General features: G+C 36.0%; 1 pseudogene; it reads left to right on the top strand.

The window, feature by feature from the left end:
• The first annotated feature begins 1950 nt into the window (after window positions 1–1950).
• Window positions 1951–10757, top strand: LOC122028686 (annotated as a pseudogene).
• Window positions 10758–13688: the final 2931 nt, after the last annotated feature.

Raw genomic sequence — 13688 nt, forward strand, 5'->3', positions numbered from 1 at the left:
ATTTATTTTTTATTTTTTATTCTAAAATTTAAATTTTTTTTAATAAATAAAATTTAAAAATATATATATACACATGGGGTGGGCAGGGCTGGCCCACCCCATGCATACTTCAACGCGTTCAATGTCTTGAACGCGTTCAAGCGATGAACGCGGAGCCACACAATTGCAACACCACGTTAAATACACAGTAATATTATAACAAGATATTAACGTGGTGTTACGGTTGCTCTAAGGGCTGCCATTATATCATTATGAGGGATTTCTTCATTAATAATTATAATAAAAAATAGTTTGTCCATCCTGTACTCCTTTCATAGTTCATTTTCATTAGGACGGTAAACTAGTCCAGTTAAGGATGACAATGAATTCAGATTCGGATTTAGACGGGTTGGACCAAATCTAGAACCCGCCCCGTCTCTCTTTGGACCCGTCCCGTCCTGTGAATCTGACGGGGCGGGTTCGAGTTAGAACCGTTATATTTAAAATATATTTATTTTAATATTAAAATATTATAAAACAAAATTTTAATTAAAATTTTAATTATTAAATATAAGAAAATTTATAATTATATTAATAAATTATATATTTTATTTATAGGTATATGGGTCCAGGCCGAGTTCTGACGGGTTCGGTTAAACTCACCGTCCCGGACCCACCTTAGATCCGTTTAGGCGCGGGGCGGGTTTGCTTTTATGCTAAATAATAATTTTCATTAATTTATTTATTTTTATTAATTTAGATATCAAACCTTCGATCTTATTAATTCTGATCTCATAGATTAATCATCAGGCAAATTCAGAAAGTACAAGTGAGTCTTGTCATGAAACTCCAGCCTCATTCATAGTTCAAACTCCATGGGTATTTAAAAATATCTAATGTGAGATTCAAACTTTGTTACATAGAAATCATCTTTGCCTTTTACCATCGCATTGTGTCATATTAAATCATAATTGTCACTTCTTTTTTTAAGTAATCCTATCGTCACTTTATTTATTAATCCTCGAGGTGACTTGTGTGACCTCATACAAATTTTGTTGGAGTCATTAGGATAAATCAAAATGCATTGTGGTAGGCTGATAGTCCATTTAAATGGTCAATGTTCTTCCCATGATTTTTTTTTATAGTATGTCGCTGTTGGATAGTGAACCTTAAATATTAGATTAACAATTAGAGGGCATTAATCATCGTACCGTATCCCCGGATAATAATTACAATTTATTATAATAAAAGATAATTATGTTCCTCTTAAATATCCTTCACAATTCATCTTTAAATTAGATAAAAAAATAAATTATGGATTCAATTTATATCCGACTACCCATTTAATTAGGAGATGAGAGGATTTTTTTTTAGGACATATGTCTGTCGAAGATTGATGTCTTATTTATTATAATAAATTTATCGTCCTTTAACTAATTGATTAATCTAGAACCTAAAATTGTCACTTATGTAGTAAAAAAAAAATAATAATTTACTTGCCTCATCATTCCTATTAACTCATTCTTAGGCCAATACAAAAGAGATAAATTATGAGTCACTACTATGAGAGAAAACATGTGCAAATGTGTCAATTTTCGATCCCATGACCTAATATGATAATGCTCATCTCAACCATGGCATCGCACTGTCCTGAGGGACCATATAATTGTCACTTATAAAAAATGATAATCTCAATTAGTTTTATTGACTATCTCTGAGATGACTAACCTGACTCCATCAAAATTTTTTATCGATCATCAAAATAAATTATGAAGCACACATAACAACCAACCCAACAGCTAGTAGCCCAGCATTCCTTTTTAAAATTCAAGGTTGTAAATATAACAATAAACTTGGAGTCGGCAACGGTACCAACGTGGAGCAAATTTAATTATTCGATATTTATAGGAGTTCCATGAAAAATGTTGGCTTTCATTTAACTGTTTTTTTAGTGGCAATAAATCCGAATTAACCGAGAAATCGGCCACGGGTGGTGAGTCGTGTCGTCCTGCGAGCGAAACCCTTGCCTTTTTACTCTGCGCCTTCGTCGACGGCCGACGACGATCATGGCGGTGGAGATGGCGACCATGGCAGTGGAAATTGGACTCTCCGTTCTGTCTTCCGGTTCCTCCTCTGCTTCGTGTCTACCATTCCGGTGACCTCCTCTGGCGGCTGATTTCCGGGGTGCGCACATGCCACCTCTACGCCGCGCTCTCCGGGGCAGTCCTCTCGTACCTCTCGTTCGGAGCCTCCTCCAGCCTCCACTTTTTCATCCCGATGTCCATGGGGTACTCCTTTATGCTTCTCTTCCGGCCATACGCCGGCGTCATCACTTTCATCTCCGGCTTCGCTTACCTCATCAGATGGTTAGCCCTCGAACCGAATGGTTCCAGATACGTTCTCAATTTTACTTCCGGATCTGTTGTTTTCCTTTTACCGATGGAAATTTGAATGATTGGGGAATTTGAGGTGATTTGATTTCACGAAAGGTCTCTTCTAAACAATCTTCTAGAAAGGATAAAAAACAACTATTTTCCTTGTTGTTCTTGGCATCGTACTGAATGTAATGATCCGAATTATTAATTTACGATCTGTTTTTTTGAGGAAGTTAATTTTTTTCTCATTTCCCTTACAGCCATGTATATTATATGAGTGGCGATGCGTGGAAGGAAGGAGGGATTGATGTAACTGGTAACGATTTCTTATTTGAATTTAGTTTGGCGCTTCACATATCAATCATTAGTTATATGAGTATTATTTTACGCTACAATGAGTTGCCTTTTAAATCCAAATTAAATACTACATTTCTCTATAAAGTATTGATTTTTATCTTAAGACATCTTGTTTTTCGGTTTGATATTTCTTCTTTATGCTCCAGAAAATTCTCTAAGTGCTGAACCATACTCATTTCATTGCCTTTTGCTTTAAAAAATGAAGGAAAACGTGCATCTTTGGCTAACATTCATTGGGAGTTCTATTGGCCTTGAAAATAAATGTTTCCCTCAGTGAAGATAGGCTCTTTTTGGAAGTAGATATTAGTCTCTCTTTGGAAATAGATATACTCTTCAGCTATTTTAATGAAGGTGGTAAGAAGTAACAGTTAGTAACTTTTCTGATATTGGTTGTTTGTGTTTTATGCCAATTCAAATAATATACAGAACAATCAGCCATAAGTAACTGATTTACGATACTTTACCATTTGATTGGAGACGGACAGTGGGGGGTAGAGAGCCAATAATATATGAAACTTAACTTATGTAAGACCCCTATGTGGAACCTTTATACTAATAAACTAAATCTTTCATGCAACAGCAGTTGCTGACAGTGCCTTTGACTTTGGGCTTAATATGGCTACTTTATCAATGACAAATGCAAGAATATCTAACATCTTAGAAGTTAGCTTTTATGTTGCTTTTTATCCTCTTGAAATATTGTAATACTGATCAAAGAACTTTCTATCTCTGGAAGTATACTTTGGAGTCTGGTGATTCCTTCTTGGAAGCATACAAAATTTACAGCACATGCAACAATAATTGCTTGACCACTATGTTCATGTGTCTGTTTGCCCTTCTCCTCGTTTTCATTTGGAATAAATGGTGTAGCATTTTCTTGCTAAAAATAAATTTGTTAGTATTGATAACTATATCACTATATTAACTGCGTTTTGTTATTATACAGAGATATTGTCATCACATTGTTACTATGTTAAGTTATTGTGAACAAAAGTCTGAAACTCACCAACTTAGTTATATACCATCCCAGGTCAAAATTTCGTAGAGAGGTCAGTTGTTACCGTCCATAGTCATTTTAGGCAGTCAACATGCTTTCTTACTTGCATAGGCAAATATGCAATAAAAACCTGAGTTATTGGTGCAATGTTAGATTAAGACAAGAACTCTAAACCAAGCATCACAGTTTCTGGCAGTTTTACATTTTCTCAACTGAATGTGATTTCATGTGGTTAGTATCATGATCAATTTGCAAATGCTTAGTGAAATAGTTTATCAGGTAGAAAACTCAACTGGGTTTACATGTCTCATCTTCTTCAGAGAAAATTCCAGGATACACACAAGCAAATTAGCATTTACATGAATATAATACCAAAATTTTTATCTTCTTGTCAGTCAACAAGGAAATGCCATTGATATGCATCATGTATAATTAGGGTTGTAAACGGCGGGGAAGAAAGTAGCTAAAATCATCATGACACTTAGATTTTGGAGCAGTATTGTGCATATTTTAAAGATATATGAAATCCGTATTCTGAGACTGGTTGATGGCGAAAGAAAACCTGTAATGGGCTATATTTATGAGGCTATGGATAGGGCAAAAGAAACAATTATGAAGGCCTTTAAGGAGAAAGAAGAGAAATACAAAGAAGTGTTTGAGATCATTGATACGAGATGGGAATACCAACTTCATCGGCCTCTACATACTGCATGACATTATTTGAATCCAAAATATTTTTATTCATACACAGATTCAAATATCTGTGGAGAAGTGGTGAATGGTTTGTTTGAAACTATGGAGAGATTGGTTTCAAGCGCTGCCGAGCAAGATAAAATCACTATCCAGCTCTCTATATATCGAAAGGTAGAAGGGCTATTTGGGAGGAATGTGACAATTAGACATAGAAGAGCATTATCTCCAGCAAAATGGTGGGAATACTACGGAGCAAATACCCCATAATTGTAAAAGTTTGCTATTAAAGTGCTTAGCCTCACTTGTAGTGCTTTTGACTGTGAGTGCAATTGGAGTGTATTTGAGCAGGTATGTAACAAATATAAATATATAATACTATTAGTATGTTCCTTTTATAAGTAGAAAACATTCTTTGCTATTTTATTATACTTATTATGATTTTTGACATTTTGTAGATTCACAACAAAAAAAGGAATAGGCTAACTCAACAACGCTTAAATGATTTAGTATTTGTGAAATACAATTATGCCTTAAAACTTCGGTATGATGCGTGTGATAAGATTGACCCCATCTCTTTGATAGATATTGATGATAGTAATGAATGGTTGATGGGTAGAATGGATGGAGAAAGTGATGATGAAGAAGATGAGTTGGTTTTTGAAGGTGATGACTTGACATGGGATGTCGTTGCTAGGGCTAGTGGAGCTGAAGAGCCTGAATATTGTACTAGAGGAAAAAACAGCATCTATGACCTCTAGTTCACATGCTAGGCCTAAACAAGTCGAGAAGGAAAATACATCTTCCTCTATGAGACACTCATCTCTAAGACTTAGAGATGAAGAAGAAGAAGAAGAAATTGAATTTGAAGAAGATGAAGATAAAGAAGAAGAAGAATACAATGAGGATGATCTTGAGCTTGATGATTAATTTGACTTATTATACTTGTTTTGATGAACTTTGTTAGTTTAAATTAGAAAGTTGAAACTTGAAAGTTTGAAACTTTTATTAATTTTATCATGGGGTTGTTTTGCTTGTCATATTTGATATTTGTGTGTGTGGAATATTAATAGTTATCATATTTGACATATTATATGAGTGTGTTAGTAGTTTAGTAGTAATCAACCTCATGTTCAAGAGGTGCACGCCTCGGGCTCTAGGAGCCCTTTGCGCCTCAGTGCGCCTCGCGCCTCTAACAACACAAGGCTCGACGAACCACCGAGTCAGTAATAATTAGGCTCGAGCTCAGCTCGATTTCTAATCAAGCCGGCTTGAGCTCGACTCGATTTCTAATCAAGCCGGCTTAAGCTCAACTCGATTTCTAATCAAGCCGGCTTGAGCTCAGCTCGATTTCTAATCAAACTGGCTCTAGCTCGGTCAGCTTTGACTTCGAGTTGAGTTTTGACTGAGTCGCTCGCAAGGCTGGGCTCATTTGCACCCCTAGGTATAATTAGGATAAAAATAGAAAAGAAGGAAATAGGACGAGAAAGGAAATAAAGATGGAAGGATAGCCCATTTTCCTCGTTCGAATGTACCCACTCCCTTAGCTCTTTATGCTCAACCTCCTTAGGAACCCTTGTCTCTTCACTATCCACCTTTTCTAGTCTTGGTATTCGTAAAGACAACTTTCTTTGTAATGGATGTATGAAGATGTTGAAATACGATCTTTAACATTATGTGTAATCCTGGAAGCATTGACCCATGCTTCTCTTTCTTCTTCTCAATTATATTCAATTCTACTTGGGGCATGGAATTATGGTATCATGGTTACTAAGTACTTATCTTAATTAGTATTGTAAATGACAGCAGGCGGTGGCGGGGTGGTCAGTGACCGCCTATCGCCTCGGCCGCTTAGGCGGTGCCTAGGTGGTTTAATATTTTTTACTTTTTTTTATACATAATATTATAAATAATCATTATTCTTTATAATATTTTCTTCTAATCAAATATCTTAATTAAAACTTAAATATTTAAAAATAAAAAATAAAAAATACAATTATATATATATATATATATATAATTAATAGGATATTTTTATTAGATTTTAATTAAGTCTATTTAAATTATACTAATCATAGTTATGATTAAAATCGTTAACATAAAGTAATTTAATTAAATCCTAACTTACAACTTACCCACATATTCTGTTTCAGTCGGGCGACGAGTTTGACACATCCTTGGACCACGCGACGAGTTCGGACGCGTCACTAGCCTGAGCAACGTGTTGAGACCTATCGTTGGGCCCGAGCGACGCTTCTAGGCTGTCGCCAAGCTCAGGTGATGCGTCCAGGCTTGCACGATGCGTTTGGACGCGTCGCAGGGCCCAAATGCCATGTTCGGGCTCGCGCGATGTATCCGAACTCATCGTCAAGCCCAAGCCATGCATCCGGACATGTCGCGGTGGCGAAATGGTAGCAACGGCGACTCCAGACATGGCAGTGGCGGAAGGTGAGTTACCGCCTAAAGCACCGTCTCAGCATGAGGCGGTGCAGTTGATGCCTGCCTCCCGCCTAGGCAGCCGCCTCGACTGCCATTTAGAACATTGATCTTAATACTGACGTGCATAGGGCCGCTGTGCTAGGGCAAAATGCCTCTCGTGATTTAGCTGTCTGTATCTTGTCGTGGGGCCGATGATACTATGCCGCTTGGGGTGAGCGATATTACATTTTGCTCCATTAGTCATCTTAATAATAATGTTCATATGGAGTATAAACAGTTTGCCTGTTGTTATATGGATCTTGATGAGAATTATTGTGCTTATTATCTATATTTGGCTTTATTAAATCACACAACTGTCTTCATTGTAGGATCCCTAATGGTGTTAACTCTTAGAGTTATTTCATGTGCAATGAATTACAGTGATGGGCTACTTAAGGATGAAAACCTTAGTGAGGCTCAAAAAAAGCATCGATTAATATGCTGTCCTTCCTTGATTGAATATATTGGTTATTGTCTCTGCTGTGGAAGCCATTTTGCGGGGCCTGTATTTGAAATGAAAGATTATCTTGAATGGACAGAACGCAGAGGGGTGAGGACTATATTTTATTTTATATATATGTTCTGTGGAGACCAAATATATCTTCATTAGATTATTTTTTTTTTCCAGTTGATCATATTTTAATTTTTGGCAGACTTGGTCTCCTCATGACAGTCCATTGCCATCACTTCTTGGCGCAACCTTGCATGCTTTACTACAAGCTGCCATATATATGGGTTTGTACTTGCAATTGGTGCCAAAATTTCCTCTTTCTCAGTTCAATGAACCCATATACCAGGATTGAGGTTTCTGGCAAAAGTTGTTCTACCAATACATGTCTGGATTTACAGCTCGGTGGAAGTACTACTTTATCTGGTCAATTTCAGAGGCAGCAATTATCATATCTGGTCTGAGTTTCAGTGGATGGTCAGTTTCCTTTCCGCCTAGACCACTGTGGGACCGTGCTAAAAATGTTGATGTTCTTGGTGTGGAGTTTGCAACTAAGCACCGTTCAATTGCCACTCGTATGGAACATACAAGTCAGCGCTTGGCTACGTCACTGTAAGTTCATAAACTTTGGTTTCTTGTGGAATTTGATACTGTGTTTATTAATTGTATTGAAAAGCACAGAACTTGCCATTCATTTCTATATAATGTAAAATGTGCCCTCGTAAATGACTAGTTGTTTTAGAATGAAATGAGCTCTGCCTTAATTCAACATGGTATTAGAGTCAAGTGCATACCTCTAAGTTATAAGGGCACAAGGAGGGTATACTGAAGTTAGGATACTCCACACTCATTAGTCCCACATAGATAGTGTGGCAGTCTATTGATTTTATAGTAAGAGAGTGACCTCCTTCTATTGACTAGTTATTTTGGGGTGGAATGTGCTCCACCTCAATTCGGCAATTACGAATACCAGTTCTCCATCATCGTCTAGTGTATTGAGCAATATTATGGTTGTTGGACTTGTACTTGTGTTGATAAATGGCTAGTGTGCTGAGATATCATACACATGTCACGTGTATTTATTATGGTTGCTTGGTGTTAAAATTCTCAATTTAACTGGGACTGTTTTACTTGCTCTTGCATTTTTTTTTCTTAAACTGAAAGCCTTAAGTGCAAATTGCATGAGAAATAAATTAACAAGAGAAAAAGTTTCATAGGAAGGATTGGATTACATATCCATTCAAGCACCATTTCTCTGTTTGTAGATATTAGGACATTACATGTAGAATCCACTACCAATGCAGAAGGAGAAAATAAGACGTGTCAGTTTTACAAACATTATGAAATATCCTATCTCTAAGTTGATGCCAAATGACTTCAGAACAGGCCCATGTGATTCCATCAATTATCCTTGTTAGTTAGATGATAATCCAATAGATATAACTTATATTTGATGGTGAGAAGTTTTGGAGTGTGCTTCATGAAGTTGCTTCCATCCATATATAATAATTTCACAACTGAAAAAGCAAATGAGGATGAATGAAACGAACAGGTGCCATCTAACAGAATGTTCCATGACTCCAGAAGTTTCAATTTGTCATGAAGGATAGTCTTGCCAAAATATATAAGTTTAGTTATGGTGGATACCTTCTAAAGTAAAGTTATGCCAGTGAAGTGAGTTTCACCAATTGACATTGCTTGCGGCCAAGACTAACCTGAAACATTCCTTTTATGCAACTCTGTAGTTTATCATGATACTCTTTCTTTTATTAACTTCGAGTCCTTCCTCAACTTCACTAGATTATAACGATCAATATGCTTTGATTGTAATGATATTTGAGTGGAGCGTGTAATCTGAGAGGCTATGTTGTTGCAGATGTGTATGAAAGGCTTATTCAGAAAGGGAAGAAACCTGGATTCTTTCAGCTGCTGGCTACACAGACAATTAGTGCTGTTTGGCATGTAAGTTATTCACGAAGTCTGTTCTTATAATTCTGTAGGGACTTGTTGTTCTATGTCTCCTTGCTGCAATATTTGCTCGAAGAATAGATTCTAGACTAACAAAGAGGTATAGTTTTCTAGGGCCTTTTTAATCTGTTTAGGATAAATACATAGATTTAAGTATGTTCTTTATTGAAGTTAGCTTCTAGGATCCTATAACATCAACAATAGTCCGTATATGCAACGAATTCCTATTTCTACCTACATAATGAATCTCTTAAAATAGACCTAAAGAAGAGTAATTGTGGACCAAACTTTTCTCTCAGTACTGATGAGATCTTTCCAATTTACACGGATTATATCCTGGCTATATTATATTCTTTGTGCAGTTGGCATTGATGATTGCAGGTTCACAGGTAAGAAGTTATGAAAGCTAATCTAAACTTGCGTATGATTTTATATTCTTGTGTTCATAAAATTTAACTAACCTTTTTGATGTTTTTTTTCCTGATGTCGCCCTTTCTTTACATTAAACAGTTATCTACAGATGGCAACAAGCTGTCAACCCAAAGTATTATTTGCTGAGAAAGATGCTCACGCTTACAAACTTTGCCTGCACTCTTCTTGTCCTCAATTATTCCTGCATTGGTTTCTTGGTTAGCATATTAAACTTTTCATAATTGGTAAGCAATCATTATAGTGTCTGTTTATCGAATCTGGTCCTTTCTTAGCTTTAATATTCTTGGCCAGCAGTATCCTTTCCATAATGGATGATGTTTTGCTTAATCTAACAAGAAACTTGGGCTTCCTTTTTGTTTCGAACAATAAACATGGACAGTATATAACATTTTATCAAAACAAACCCTTAACAATGAGAGTTGGCCAAAAGGTACTTTAATGTTCATTTTTAACCAAAAAACACTGCTCTCTAACTTCTTTTTTGTCCAAAATACCCTTAGATTTATTATTTCCCTGCAACTGAATCTAGTTGACCGCAAGCTGATTTGATTCATGCTACCAAAATCATAGATCTATACTATTCTTAACTTTGAGACACCCTAATTGATTAGCAAATCAGCTTGCACTACCAAGTTCATAGATTTATACCATTCTGAACTTTGAGGCACCCCAAATTGAACATATCACATTTCCATATTTACATTTTTGCTTCAGTTGCCATTCTAAACAGTGAAAGACAGTTGCAAGCTAATTTGCAAATCAACTTACAGTCAATGCATGTCTGTTTTTTAAAGCAGCATCAGCTTGTTATTCCTAAATCACATCATTATATAATACTGAATTTTGAGACTCCTGGTTTAACATATCAGGCATCCATGTGCCCACAAATAATTGTTTTTTTGCCCATTTTCACAGTGCAAGCTGGTTTGCAAATTAGCAAAACTGTAAACCTGATATTACTCTCAGGGAAATAACAAATCTAGGACAGGAAAAATGAAGCTGAAATGCTTTATGTTAAGAGTGGAATATTAGGTCTCTTTTTGGTAAAAACCCATCATGAGGGCACACTTGATCAATTCTCATTATCAAGGGTGGGCATGATCTCGTAAAATCCTTGACAATATATTTAGAACTGTCAAGTTTATTTTGCATTAGGGAACATGAGATCATATACCTAAAGATACTTATGGCTGGAGTTTTCTATCATCTGTAAGATTTGTTTATCTGACGTTTTCCTTATTCCGTAGATTCTGAGCTCCAAGGAGACTCTTGCATCCTACCGGAGTCTGTATTTTGTTGGAGCCATTGTTCCCATTGTGGTTATCCTGCTCAGTTACATTATTAAACCCGCAAGACCTGCAAGACTCAGAAAACCCAGTGAGGAAGACCCTCATTTTTCTGTGCTGGCAAAAGAAGTGAAGGAATTTAGCAAATTTCCTGTCTGTTTTAGAGTTTACCTGAATAAATCCTATTTTCTAGAGCTGGTAAAAGCCATGTGTAGTACCAATTTTCCTCCTTTCTTTTCTAGTTTGTCTCAACAGTCAGCTTGAGGCATTCGTCAGCTGATCTCTGCTACTTTATTTAGCATTTTTCCCCCTTTGACGCTTGATTAATCATTTTGGTATGATCAGTAAAGCGGCATGATCCCATCATCAGATTCTGTGATTTCATATGAATGTATGGTTTTAGCCTGATTGCTCTATAATGCTAAAATATTGTCCGTGGACAAAGAGACCGATGCAGTCTAAAATTAGGAGGATTAGATTAAAAGTTTTTTTTAAATTTTTTTTAGAAGTTAAGTTTTAAAAAAAATTGTTATATTTATTATGGTAAATTAGGTTTATGTGTATGAGAGAACTAGTTAAGAAGATCAGGCCATTCTAAGAGAAGACCTTAAAACTGTATCATAAATCTTTTGATATATATATATATATATATTTCATCTCCTTGTGATTATATCCTCAAGCTGCATCAATTCGATATCAAAACTCTGCCTGAATTTGTTCAAAATTTAATGTTGCATCACTTCTACTCTTCATGTACTCCACTAAAGAACCCTCCTTTGCGTCCCAAAAAACCACCCACCCATCTTGTAACTTTTATTTCATTTCCCTTGGCTTTGTGTTACTTCGATCCATTCTTACATGTATTTGAAAAATTAGCTTTCGTACTTGTGGTAAATTCTTGCTGAGTTCATGTTTTTCTCACTTCAATTTTGTTTTAACACTCAATTTATTGTATTTAAGGTTCTTAAATGCACACCTGGATTAGTAGTTGTGCTATTATTTTCTCCTCAACTAGAGTTGACTTGCTACCATGGCCAACTTGTCGAAGGTAGAAGACAAAATCTCGCCTCCAATTTTATTATTTTGGTAGAAACTATGAAAATTCTCTCTTCTTTTTGCCAATTTATCAATGATTTCTGTAAATTTTGTTAGATCCTTGAGCAGTTTTACTCTATCATTTATTGACAGGTCAAAAGATGAAACCAGTTTTACTCTTTTCACTTGGCTGCTAACTTTTTGGAAGAATCTATTCAATGAGCAGTGGGACATTCTTTTCTAATATATATGTGCTTATTTTCTTATGAATTCTTTTAGTTTCAGTTCGATTAGATCAGATCAGATCTGAGTTGAATAAACTAACCTAAGTTTCTTGCTTCTCTGTCTCATATGATGTCTCATTCAAGAGGCCATTGTTCCTACAAGAGAAGGTAAATATGGATGAACTAGAGAATTGCCCCCTCTTCTTCATACTTCTCTCTGAGTTTTTTCATTTCCTTCTCAATTAGCTGATTGATTTACATCACTAGTTGTTGATCAAGATCTGAAAGCAATGAATGATTTAGACCTCTCAACCACATTTTGCACACCTTTTTTTCTTTTGCTTTTGCTGCATCACCAAACAGGAACAGGAAGAATCTCAAGCACTTATTGGACAGAAACTTCCATTGAATGCTTCCACTGTGGGAATCTCACAGCTTTTGTGCTCTTTATAAGACCTGGAAAATCCACATGGGCAAGGCAGACATCTCCATTAATTTTTTTGGCAGTTTTCACAGGCAATTATTTTAGTAGCCTCTCTTACAATCTTACAAACAGGCTAACTTATTTTGTTTATTATCAATTGAGTCTTTCACCATTAAAACTGTGTTTTTTTTTCCTAGTGTGAGGTAATTCTTATGAATGTTTAATTTTGTTAGGTTATTATTATTATTGTTATTCACAGAGGTTTTTCAAGTGGATTACTTTTGTTTGTTTAAGTTTTGAGATGTGAATTGTGATTGTTCTTGATTTATTAGTGTGAATGTCCTGTTAAAGTAAATTTAAGATTATGGTAGATATTAAACCCCCTAGCTAGTGCAGCAGCAACATGACATTTCACTAGTTGCCAAGCACTCATAATTTGATTCCCAACTATTAGGGGTGTTATCGAACTGAGCCAAGCCAAACAGTAAAAGGCTTGAGCTCAGTTCATTTTAGTTAAGTTCGAGCTCAGCTCGAGTTCGATTCGAGCTTTAATTCTTAAGCTCGAGTCCATCGTAATGAAATTAAATAGTTCGTGAATGTTTGAGCTTGGTTCGAAAATGGCTCGCTTAAAAGTTGAATGAGCTTAGTTTAGGTTCACAAACATATGGCAAAAGGCAAAATCACTCGTCCGGCTCGTAATGAAATTAAATAGTTCATGAATGTTTGAGCTTGGTTCGAAAAAGGCGAAATCGCTCGTCCCCAGCGCTTTCGCCGCACCCGACCTCAGGTCATCATAAGGAAGGTAAATCAAGATAATTGAGAGGACAAGTGGTGGTGGGATGAGCTTAGTTTAGGTTCATGACCATGTTCATTAAGAGATTTGTGTGTGTATTCTGCACATCCTTATCTTGCATATTTCTAGATGATCTTTACATGTCTGGGCACCCAAATGTCTTCTCGGGTGTCATGATTCAAAAAAATTGAATTGGGGTGTC

This window comes from Zingiber officinale, chromosome 10B, assembly GCF_018446385.1.
Source record: "Zingiber officinale cultivar Zhangliang chromosome 10B, Zo_v1.1, whole genome shotgun sequence".
NCBI lineage: Eukaryota > Viridiplantae > Streptophyta > Magnoliopsida > Zingiberales > Zingiberaceae > Zingiber > Zingiber officinale.